A 12791-nucleotide genomic window follows, 5' to 3' on the forward strand; every position below is an offset into this window, starting at 1 on the left:
ATCAAATGAAAGTCCATGGTACTTTCTAAAGCGAGTACTAGTTTTGACGTTGGTTCCAAAAGGGAGGAGTGCAAGGGCAGGAAAGAGGTCAACTACTTCAAGGACCCATTCTCAGAAACTACCAAATCGGAAAATCTGGAAAAATTGTATGGTCCGCGAACATTGTATCTAGGCCTCGAAATACTTTGCGTTACGATATCTACTGAAATAAAGTTAGTAGTAGTATATTATGAAATTTTGAAAATTTACTGCGGACTCACCTTAATTTTATCCTACATACTTAAAACGCAGAAATATAGTTTTGAATATGAAGCACCACATTGGAAAATTTGGTGGAAATGTTACCATTCTTAACGTAGTTATAACAGGTTATAATAGCATAAGGGTATTGCGATGGTTAGAAGACCATCCTGAGTCGCCGGATACGACCAAGAGGCAAGACTGATCCCAAAAACCTAAAAAAATGATGGTGAAATTGACCGTGGAGGTCCGCCCGCAAAGACTGAAGCGGTGGGGGGGGGGGAGAATCATTATGCCAAAATTCACGTGTCCTTTCCGGTACATGTCTCCGCACCGGATCTAGCAATACATCCAAATATCCAACACGCGAGCCAAAGCTTAAAAAACCTGAAAATAAAAAAACAATAACAGCTCGACCGCGCCCGTGGAGCCGTAAAACTCCGAATTCGGGTGCCGCCATCGAAAGGGATGATCCTCGACGGATCACATTCTCGATCAATGTTCCTCCCGCCTCAGATGTATGGTGAGGTCTGGCCTTCCCTCCCTGCCTTGCCATCGTCAGACCATTCTATTGGAGGATGCCCCTTGAGAGTTTTGCGGGACAAGAGTGGAGAAGGTGAAACGAAGTCCTCAAATCAAAAAGAATTAACTGAAATCCATTCTCTGTTCAGTTTAAAACAATTCAAGCAAATGCGGCATAATAAATAATAAAATAGAGTGATAAACAAATTAGAATAAATAGGTAGTCGAAAAAAATTTAAGTAAAAGGAAGTGAAATAATAGATAGATAAAGTAATAAATAAATGAATAAAATATTAAAAGCTAAAAGAAAAGGAGAAAATGTCAAATAACATAGGAGAAAAAAAGATTGAAGAGAAAAATCTCGCCCACCCAGAGCTCCAGGATCGGGGAACAAATGGCTCGTCACAATGAATTGTTTTCTGATTATTTATAAAAACACGTTTACTACTTATTTTCAAACTATAGTCTATATGAAATACTAAGCTCCACTCATCCCTAAGCGCTGAGATGGGAATTCAACTTTTCTTTGATGTAATTCCATAACATATTATGATCATTAACATAATTAGTTCATTAGAGATTTTGTATTCAAAGTTCCTAACGAAACAACTAGCACTATAAGTCAACTACAAAAGGAATCTCCTGTCTAATTGTTATGAACTACACCACTTTCCTATCAGCTATTCCTTCGTTTAGCAACTCCTTCCAATTCAAATTTTTTACTCAACCAAGGTAAAATTTTGTATCTTTACCACGTCTACGGGTTTAATTCTTTGTAGTTACCTAACATCTCAAACCAACTTTCCATTGTGTCCCTTTACGACTGTTTTCTCCGGTTTCGTGTCTTTTCTTCTACTTGTATTGCACCTCGGTTAAATTGAATTTTCGACAGATTCAGTAAACAGTTGGAAAGTATCGATGACGAGAACACGCATTCTATCTTCAATTGAGAACGTCATTGTTGCGTCATTTTTGTCCAGTTTATAAACGAGATAATACCCATTGTAAAGTTCTGCTTGCATTGTCCAAGTCCGTAACGCTTATGTCCTTCGGCAACTCCCTCTAGAAAACAACACTATCCGTTTTCAAGTTAACACTTTAACAAAATCCGAAGTACTCCATCTACTTTGATCACCCAAGTTTCAATTCAAGATTCAGACTCCAACGAGGAACCACCGGCCAACTGTCCATACACTTTCCAGGCACCAAAGAGAACTCTTCTCAACTACCAAAAAGGATCTACCTTCTAATTCCTACTAAACACGATTCAATAACTCCAATTTTCTTTCAGCACTTCTTTTGTTTCCAACCATCCACACATCGTTACTGAATAATCCGTGGTCTTCGCAACAGTAAACAAGTCAGGAAACCGGAAGCTTGACGCTTCAGGTATAAAAGGTTTTGTGTCTCGCTATGTGAGGAACATAACGTAGTTCTCCATTGGCTTATAGCATTGACCCGAGATATTTAAATCGCTCAGTTCTGGGCAGGTTACCGCCATTGACAGAACTCAGCGATTTAAATATCTACAGGGGCAGATTACTGCCATTGAAAGAACTGAGCGATTTAAATATCTCGAGTCAATGCTACCAGCCAATAAAGAACTGCGTAATGAAATGTTTCAAGCATTAACGCCACCTGGATGAAGTGACATTCCGCAACTAGTGTTCTTTGTGATCGACGTATCAGCGCACGTCCCAAATCTAAAATTTACTGCAATGTCGTCCGTCTGTCACTCTCTATAGTTTGAGTGTTGGCTATAAAGGACAATGAACGGCGTCTTGCGGTAATGGGGACGAAAATGTTGCATTGCGCTGGTGGCGTGACACGTTTTGGTCACGTCTGAAATGAGAATATCCGCGTTCGATATGGGTTTGCACTGATCGTGGAAAAACTGCAAGAGAGGCATTTTCGATGGTGTGGTCACGTTATTCACGCTAACGAGAATTCAACAACCAGTATTGGTGAGAACATCGAAGTCAATGGTAAGCAACCAAATAGCCGGCCAAAACAATGGTCGCATGATACACTGGATGGGGATTTGAAGGTCTCGCGATTACATCCTGATCAGGCATTTGATAAAATAAAATGACGAAACCGATCACGACGAGCCGACCCCGCTTGTGAACTGAAGGCTGAAGAAAAAGAAGAAGATGTGAGGAGCGGTGAGCCTGACAGTTCCGTGTCACATAGTTAAAAATTCTATTGGCATCTATTTTCAGAAAGTAATTTAAATAAATCATTTGATGGAAAGCCCTGTATTGAAATAGTCAACCTCATACGCTTCACACTCTGAGTTTAATATTATTAGCAAATGCCAACAATTTAACCAACATCAAATATAAAAAAGGGCTAGGGAGAATTAGATTCTTCTTGAATGGAATTTTAATATTTTACTCGAATTTCAATTATTCTCGTTAATTATGACGTCAGCATCTAATTTGTATGGCTTAGGATGCTGTTAATTAGCACGAAATTGATAAGTTTGAACTGCTATAACTCTCCCAATAATAGTTGGATTTTCATAAAACTTGGCATGTGTATGCACGAGGCTGTCCTCTATGTCGGTGCAAAATTTAGTACACTTTGGAGTAACTTAAGGGGAGTATTTTGAGGCCTAGATTTCATCTAGGCGCACCACCCTGATTTTTTCCGGATTTTTAGGATGGGTAGTTTCCGAAAATGAGTCCTGTCTCACTTCAAGTGCGTACATTTTGACTCATTACTCACGCACTTTGCAATTTATGCCAAAACTAATGTCAGTTTCGGAAAGTACAAATCGAGACCTTTCATTTGATACCCTACACAACTATATCCGGTGAAAAAAATTTTTGAATCCCCCCTTTGCATGTATGGGGAGCCCCTCTTTAAACTCCACCTAAATTTATGCCACTCACTGTATGCGTGGGATTTCATAGTTCCCATCTGTCCACCAAATTTCGTTCGAATCGGTTTAGCCGTTTTGGAGAAAAATGCGTGTGACAGACAGACAGACAGACATTGAATCGATTTTAATAAGGTTTTGTTTTACACAAAACCTTAAAAAATGACGGCCACCATCCTCTGGCGAGGAGAATTGGTACGACAAAAGAAGTTTTCACGCTATTAACGTTTTCCTTCCACTTTCTGCTGACTATTGCCTCCTCACAACACAATCATACCGAAGCAAGATCCTTCACCGACGAACTCCTGTACTGCCATATGAATCAAGATCGAATTGCAGACAGTGAACCTTCCTCTTCTGTGGCCAAAACGAACTCCTCCCAGTTGTTCTGCTGCCTTTGGTCAGTCAGTTGGTCTCGGTCTCGTTCATTTCTCATTCCCTAAACATGGCCTTAACTTAGAAGTTCATGCCGGCTCAGGGACAACATGCCTCGCTCAGAAAGAAAAGAACAGCTAGAGCATGCACCAAACAACACGGTGATCCCTTTGCTATGTTGGAACTTCGCGTTTTGAACACAACAACAACGTTCCACAATTAGATACAAGCCAATTAGGTGCACTTTATGAAAAATCAAAATTAAATTTGGATTTGTTCCAATATAACTAAATTCTTGCGGTTAGGTGAAAGCGACCATCTATTAAGTTTTCTGTAAAATAGATAAAATTTCTCCAAGTTGAAAGTTAAAATTGGATTGTAGGGATAGGAATTGGTAAAGGAGTAAATTGGGAAGCTAAGCAGTGTTAGGACTAGGGAAATCGAAGGAATATTGCATATTATTAAATGCATTCTCAGCATAAGACGCCGATATTTTACCGCCGCCACTGATTGTAAAGCCGTTTCCTATGAGACTATCGCACCTCAACATCGGCCGTTGATTGCTGTCCCGCGAATTAAGCCACTAATAAAACAGCGTGAGGAACACCCGCCGCGCATGGTGAATGGTGCCGATTTCGTAAGAAGAAAGAAGAAATGATCTCACGGATTACCAACCATTACGAATGTGGAAGAATCATGGAACCAATTGAAAGACACGATCCGCAAAGCGGCGTCTACAACCCTCGGGGTCACCAAGTTAGGTAAGCCGTACATAAACCGAGAAACGTGGCTTTGGAAGGACGATATTGAAATGAAGATCCCTGAAAAGAAACGCCTCTGCCACAAGTTTCCCGACGATAAAACACTGTTGTTTAGGATCTGCGGGATCCTAAGTCCCCATCCACTTGATGGTGGACCGGACTAAATGAGGAGCAACTTACTCCCTCGTTTTTTAGTCCATGGATCCCTAGTATTGGAGCGTAGCACCCCAAGCATTAAGAATTGAAAAAATCAAAAATTTTGACTGACGGTTTCGTCCAGGGCAGAGGCAACTCATCAGACGCTGCCTCACCTCTGCCCTGGGAGCAGCGTGACCGAAAGTGCCCTGGACGAAACCGTCAGTCAAAATTTTTGATTTTTTCAATTCTCGCCAGAGTAGTTCAGTTAGTAGATGTGATGCTACCCAGTTGGAGCATATCAGCACCAAAAATTTCATGTGTCCATAGGCGGGATGCGCTTCCTTGTGTCAGGATGGGCACGTATCAGCTTAGAGGATTCCTATTCAGAATTATGGCCAGTCAGAATGCCCAGAGTGCTCCTGCAAGTCTTCCTGCTTTTCGACAGAATAAACTTTGTTTGTTTGGTTCTGACAGGAAAAGTTTGGCAGCAGCATTTGAGCTCAACCGCCTGCCATTATAGCCAGCTTGTTCCCAAGTTTGAATGATAACACAACTTCATTATCATCATCATCATCAACGGCGCAACAACCGGTATCCGGTCTAGGCCTGCCTTTATAAGGAACTCCAGACATCCCGGTTTTGCGCCGAGGTCCACCAATTCGATATCCCTAAAAGCTGTCTGGCGTCCTGACCTACGTCATCGCTCCATCTTAGGCAAGGTCTGCCTCGTCTTCTTTTCTACCATAGATATTGCCCTTATAGACTTTCCGGGTGGGATCATCCTCATCCATACGGATTAAGTGACCCGCCCACCGTAACCTATTGAGCCGAATTTTATCCACAACCGGACGGTCATGGTATCGCTCATAGATTTGGTCATTGTGTAGGCTACGGAATCGTCCATCCTCATGTAGGGGGCCAAAAATTCTTCGGAGGATTCTTCTCTCGAACGCGGCCAAGAGTTCGCAATTTTTCTTGCTAAGAACCCAAGTTTCCGAGGAATACATGAGGACTGGTAAGATCATAGTCTTGTACAGTAAGAGCTTTGACCCTATGGTGAGACGTTTCGAACGGAACAGTTCACAACTTCACAGTAACACAACTTCAGCTTGAAAAATTGTTGCATATCGTTCCAAAGGAAAAGACGACTTCTCGTTTTTCATGAGAGGGTGACTCCTGCTGCACCTCACTTCCGTTGTTTCCACATAAATCTAATTATTATTATTATTCTGTTAAGGGAAAATTCGCACCGCGTCCTTAAAGAACTATTGTGCCCCTTTTACTGGTTATAGTGTACCTATTGATCATAGTATAGTAGTATCATAGCAGGTCTATAACCGTTAGGAACTTTAGTATGTTCCCTACTTCCAGATCTTTCAGCTTTGCATCTGGTATTAAGTGTTCTCCCAGATGCCTCGACCTGCTTTGCACAAGCGCTGGAAACTGTCCCAGGACTTGTATAGAGGTTTAGTCCTCCTCCTCACAAAACCTGCAGGCAGTGTCCGTAGATATCCCTAGCTTCCCCAGGTGATATTTCAGCCGACAATGACCAGTGAGAATTCCCACTATGATTCGGAGCTTCTTTTTGGTGAGGTTTAAGCAATCCTTTGTACGCATGAGTTCGTATCCCCCAATAAGCACCCTGGACTGCTCCATCCCTGGTAGGCCCGCCCAGTATAGTTCCCTCAACCGTTCCTCTTCATTTCTTAGAGTCATAGCCATGAAACCGTTTCCGATTCCACAGAAGGGTTCTAGCCCGTGCAAAGGCGTCCCTGCTCCCTTCTTGACTAGTTCGTCCGCTGCCTCGTGCCTTCCAACCCAGCATGGTCTGGAACCCAAAGTATCCAGACCTTGTTGGACGAGCCGAATGTATTCAGTCTCTTAGGGCATTCCCATACTAGTTTAGAGTTCACCTGGTTAGACCTAAGTGCCTTGATCGCTGCTTGGCTATCGGTGAGAATATGCCCCCTGTAGTACATAAATCTAAACGAATTAGTCTATGAGCTGCTCTCATTGCAGTGCTCTGAATAAGTAAAATAAATCCAAGGGTTGCAAATTGATTAACGTACTTAGAGCTGCGGCGGATGTCGTGCTCATGGTACCGATAATACAGTTCATTATAGTGCTTTTCGTTCACAGCGAAAATTGTGTTTCTCACCTTAACCTACCACATATATATAAGAGAGCATCGGCCTAATGATAGCAGCGTGTATCCACATTATTACCTGAGGTCTAAACTCCCCATCCTTACGTCTACATGTTCCTTCCAAAAAAGCTTCTTGTCTAGAATAACATCTACTCTCGGGAAGACTTCCCTCCTCATCTCAGGAAAACAGAGACCAGTCAGCGTCCTCCTTTTTATAGATAATACCATAGTGGTTTTATTTGGATTTACTAAGAGTCAATGTCTGAGGCTCCAACTGTCAATCAAATCAACAGCGCGGTGCGTATTTTTACACACTATTCCGAGATCCCACCAAGAATTAGCACAGCCATGTTATCCGGATAAGTTTGAGTGTATATTGGTAGATTTTGCAGTTCATTTAGTATTAATCAACATATTCCACAAAAGCAACACGAGGATAGGACACCTCCTTGGTGGCAGCTTTTAGTCGATTTTGTCGTTGGGTTGCGATCAACACCCACTTCAGCACACAGCAATCTCAGCAGAATAGCTTCTGCCCACAGTGCTTATGCACGGAGAAACAAAGTCCGAGTTGCTCCCCGCCGCAGAGAATCAGATAATGGCGCCAAACGTGGGGCCTCCAACATTTGCTATATTTAGGCCTAATATTTCTTAATTGTAGTCCGGATAGCTAAGTGGTTAGAGCGCAAGGCTGTCGTACGGAAGGTCGCGGTTCAAATCTCGCTAGTGGCAGTGGAATTTGTATCGTGATTTGACGTCGGACACCAGTCGACTCAGCTGTGAATGAGTACCTGAGTCAAATCAGGGTAATAATCTCGGTCGAGCGCAATGCTGACCACATTGCCTCCTAGTGTACCGTTACGGTCTTGAATGAACTGCTCTAACACACTTCAAGGCCCTGATCCAACATGGATTGTTGCGCCAACGATTATTATTATTATTTCCGAGTTATCACAATCTCGGCAGATGCCGGATTTTACCTAATACTAGCACTAAGTGCCAAGCATTTAGGCTCGGACGATCCTACCTACTTAAAAACTAAAGGGGCACTGGTGGTGGTGGCCGGTGGTAGGTCAGTGGGAGAATCCGTCGAGTACTCCCCGCAACATCGAGCACGTATGCAGAATGGTGTACTTCTGCATGGTTTGAACCAGACTGTGCGAAAGTCCCAGGACATCAAGGGAAGCCGTGAGGGATTTAGGTACAATACCTGTAGCTGACAATATTATGGGAACTACAACCACCCGCTCGAGACGCCAAATTTCTTTGATTTCCCGAGCCAATGGCTCATAGTTCACCTTCTTCTCCACGTATTTCCGTTCAATGTTGCTATTATGGGGGATAGCAACATCAATAATATACGCGGAGCGACCTGTCTTGTCAACTAACAGTACGTCAGGCTTGTTGTGTGCGGTATGGCGATCAGTCAGAACTTGCCGGTCCCAATACATGCTGTAAGCAGAACTATCAAGTACTGCTTGCGGCTCGTATCGGTAAACCGGACATGTCCCCGTGATCAGCCCATGCTTGTATGCAAGGTTTTGATGGATAACCTTACATACAGCATTATGCCTGGTGATGTACTGCACCGGTGCCATAACAGTACAGCCAGAAATGAGATGGTCCAACGTCTCTAACGCCGAACCACACATTCTGCACTGGTCGTTCTCCACCCGTTCTTTCATGATGAGCTTTTTATAAGCTCGGGTGGCGACCACGCCATCCTGAATGGCACACATGAACCCCTCCGTCTCAGCAAAGAGCTCCCCAGCACACAGCCACCTGTTCGACAGATGCAAATCGACAAATGGCTGCCAAAGACAATTCACGTGTTTACCGTGCATTGCCTTCGACTTCCATTCCTCGATCCGCTCTTGGTCCGACTTCACCCCACTCAGAGGATTGAAAGATCGATCCTTCAAGTTAAGTGGAGTCAGTCCACAGTCTGCCTTACAGACAGCCGCATGCAAGGGACTCGCCTGCTCTTTGCTGTAAAAATAAGCGCGCAGCGAGTCGACTTGGCGATGATGTTGTGCCGCCACGTCAACCACGCCCCTACCTCCGATGTCACGAGGCAGGTTCATCCGCTCCACGGCAGACTTTGGGTGATGCATTCGGAATTTGGACATAGTTGTCCGTATCCGCCGCTGGACGTTTTCCAGGTCGGTCTTCGACCACGGCAATATTCCGAATGCATAAGCCAGTGAAGGGATAGCGAATACATTCAACGCGCTTATTTTATTCTTCCCCGAGAGATGCGATTTCAGCACCAGCTTTACACGTCGCAGGAATTCGGACAGCAGAGCTTCCTTCAGATCACCAACTCGAGCATGGGTTCCTTGCAGAATTCCTAGGTACTTGTAGAAGTCTGTCTCGGTCATAGCTTCGATGTGGAGGTCACCAATGCTATGTCCGGCATGCGGCTCGTGATGACCTTTGCGGATGGCTTGGATTCGACATTTGTCTAATCCAAACTCCATCCGAATATCACGGCTGAACATGTCTATTATTCTCAACAGACTTCTAAGATGGTTGTCAGTACCAGCATACAGCTTGATGTCATCTAGGTACATCAAGTGTGTCAGTTCGCACTTAGCACGTAGGCCATATTTTATTGCAAAACCATGCCCTCTAGCATCATTCAGTAGCCATGAAAGGGGGTTCAGTGCCATACAAAACCAAAGAGGACTCAATGAATCCCCCTGGAAGATGCCCCTCCGTATACGGATGGGCTCTGAGGTATTAGCACCCTCAGATGTACGGACTGATAAGGTGGTATGCCACCCTTCCATGACTGTCGCCAAAAACTTTATTAGTTTCGGATCAATGCGATACAGATGTAGGATGTCGATTAGCCAGGTATGCGGAACGCTATCAAAAGCCTTGGCATAATCGATATAGCAACTGAAGAGGTTTCTTTGGCCTCTAGTTGCTTGTCCTATAACTACCGAGTCGATAATGAGTTGCTCTTTGCAACCCCTTGACCCAACTCGGCAGCCCTTCTGCTCCTCGGACAGAATGTTGTTGGTCTCGAGGTGCGCATTGATCCTTCCACTAATAATGGACGTGATGAATTTGTAGAGGGTTGGTAAGCAAGTGATCGGTCTTGTGTCTGCGGGGTCCTGCACCGTGTCCTTCTTAGGGATAAGGTAGGTAATCCCCGCAGTGAGGAAAGGTGGAAATTCCTCCGGCCGACTCATGACCTCATTTATACTGCGTGCCAACCGACTGTGTACGCTGGTAAATTTCTTATACCAGAAATTCTGCACCCGATCCAGACCTGGGCCCCTCCAGTTCTTCGAGCTGTTTATGGCTCGTCGAACTTCCTCTTCGGTAACATCCGCGAAATTCATGCCAGGTGTATTGACATGGCGGGTGCCTTCGGCGGTGATCCACTCAGCATGCTCAGCATGCTGGGCAGGTAACCCCCAAAGTCCACCCCAATACTCTTTCGCTTCCGTCACCGAGAACTGTATTGTCTGGGCGCTCTGTTGGGATTCGTTGAGAGATCTGAAAAAGCTCCGCTGGTTCCTCGTGTATGTTGCATTCTGGACACGTCTGGAATAACTTTCGCCATACCGCCGTAACCGACTGCATATGACAGAAAGTTTCTGTTTTAGTGTGTCCAGAATTTCAACAACGGGTGTCTCACAGGGGATGGCATAGTTCCGGTAAACCCTCTGCACTTTATTTCTCACCCGTCGGCTGGCACTGCCAGTGCTGATCTGAATCAGTCTAGCAATGTCCTGCCTTAGTGAGTCCCGCCGACGTTCCAGACGAATTTTCCATGGTGGATCTCTTTTGTCACTCAAAACAATAACGCGAAAGCGAATCTTCTGACCGTGCAATCTAATAGCCGCAACTGCACCACAATACACAAGTGATTGTAGTTGCAGCAGCGACATATCAGCACACAGTCGAGATGCAATCTCATCATTGATTTGAGATAGAATTCCCGGAGTTGCTGGAGATGCATAGAGCCTGGGAATGCCTGGTCTATGCAAAGGATCCATATCCGAGAATTCTATACACGCTCTTTGGAATTCGTCCCGAACCTCAGCGGAAACCTCAGCTGGACGGTGGAGAAGAGTGCTTCGGCGAGTACTGAACCTGTTGCCTGCAGTGCGGCGTGATGTTGTTGATGCCGCCGCCTCTGCCCCCATCGACTCTCGGTCACCAGTTTCCCCGATGACTTCAAGTCGAACACGTTCCCTGATGGTGGCCGGGATTGTGTCGCTGCGAGTAATAAAGCGGTACTGGTCTGCGACTCGCTGCACAGTCACGTGCGCGAATTGCGGGAAACGCTCGACGAATCTCTGGTGCAACAAGGGGCGGTAAGATATTGTACCCGCCCCCGCCGTTATTTCGTAGTAGGAGCGGATGATGAAGAGGTTCATTTCTTCAGTCCATTTCATCCGCTTCCTACGCGAACCCGCTGAAGTGGTCGCCACAGGTTGTGGCGAAACAGCTGCAGCAGGCGGAGCTGTGCTCCTGGTCGTCGTGGCGCCTAGACGTCGAACCGCCCCACGACTAGCGGTTTCGACGCCGTGCTGTCCATTACGAGAGCCCGACCCAGTCACCAAGTCAGACGACTCCCGCCGGTTATCCGTACCGGACCTTAAATTTCTCCTTCTTCTCATTTTTGGTGGTGCATTTTATCCCTAGCTGCCAGGTGTGTAGATAGCTTCCTTAGCGAGTAATCTGCAAGACTGCAAAGTTCCTGCACTTTCCTCACCTACCCCCTGAGACGCTGCGGTGGCGTACAGCCATTCAGACTGAAGCTATCCATCCCTCCTCCTTTCACAACCGGGCTTGGGACCGGCTTCGGCGGAGTTTTATTATTATTATTATTATTTCTTAATTACAGGTTCCTTGAATTCGTAGAAGGTAGCCTGTTCCGGCTAATAAGTTCGTGTTATTGTGTCGCATAGAGAATCGGTTCATTCTTAATATTATTCCCGGCTAGGCTCTACGTATACTTGAATTCATCGTCCTAATTTTAGGTTTCACGCTTTTTCCTCCAGAAGCAAGTGTTCATCAGCCTCAATTTCCCTTCCCATCCCATAGAGTAGAGTTTCCCGCCCTGTCCTTGTTAGAATATAAAAAGAACTAGTCATTTCTTGTGTTTGTCTTGGAGACTTAACGTCTCGTAGGTGATTGCCTTTCAGAAGTCTCTGCATCTACGGGCCTTTGCGACTATATGCTGAAAGGTATTGTCATCCGAGCTGCTGTGGAGTGTCCTTCCCTACATTTATGTTAAACGGCTATTTCTTCGTGTCAGTAGTTGAAATATTTAATATTCTTTCTTGTTTGTCGGCATGAACTAACGGGTGAGATGAATACGGAGGTAGTCAGCTACATGCTGTGCCATTCCGTCCTCAATGATACATCCTGTTTTTGTTTTCTGGCTTCAAGGAAAGAAGATTGAATTCTCGCGATCCCTTTTGTTTGTTATTAATTATCTAATTCCCTGCGAAGGAGAGCATTTCGGTTACTGTTTCTGGGTACATAAGTTTTGTGGAGTTGTGAATAAGAAGTTGAACATTAAGGGACATCTTCCAACGAGGATATCAAGAAAGGGTGGGAATCTCAGAGATTGCACCCAAGGTTTGCAGAAACTGGCAATTCTCTCCCACTTTTGTCACCTATTTTCCTAGATGGTGTGCTTGCAAGGGAGTCCTTACAGATTCAACTCTAGAGTTCATGAAAGTTCGATTCGGTTTTC

At 44.8% G+C, this 12791-nt stretch overlaps 1 protein-coding gene across 2 annotated transcripts in view; it reads left to right on the plus strand.

The window, feature by feature from the left end:
* LOC119654354 (ecdysone receptor) overlaps positions 1–12791 on the plus strand; it is an 834675-nt gene that overhangs the window by 293099 nt on the left and 528785 nt on the right. The window lies entirely within an intron of this gene.

Source organism: Hermetia illucens, chromosome 4 (assembly GCF_905115235.1).
Source record: "Hermetia illucens chromosome 4, iHerIll2.2.curated.20191125, whole genome shotgun sequence".
Taxonomy (NCBI): Eukaryota; Metazoa; Arthropoda; class Insecta; order Diptera; family Stratiomyidae; genus Hermetia; species Hermetia illucens.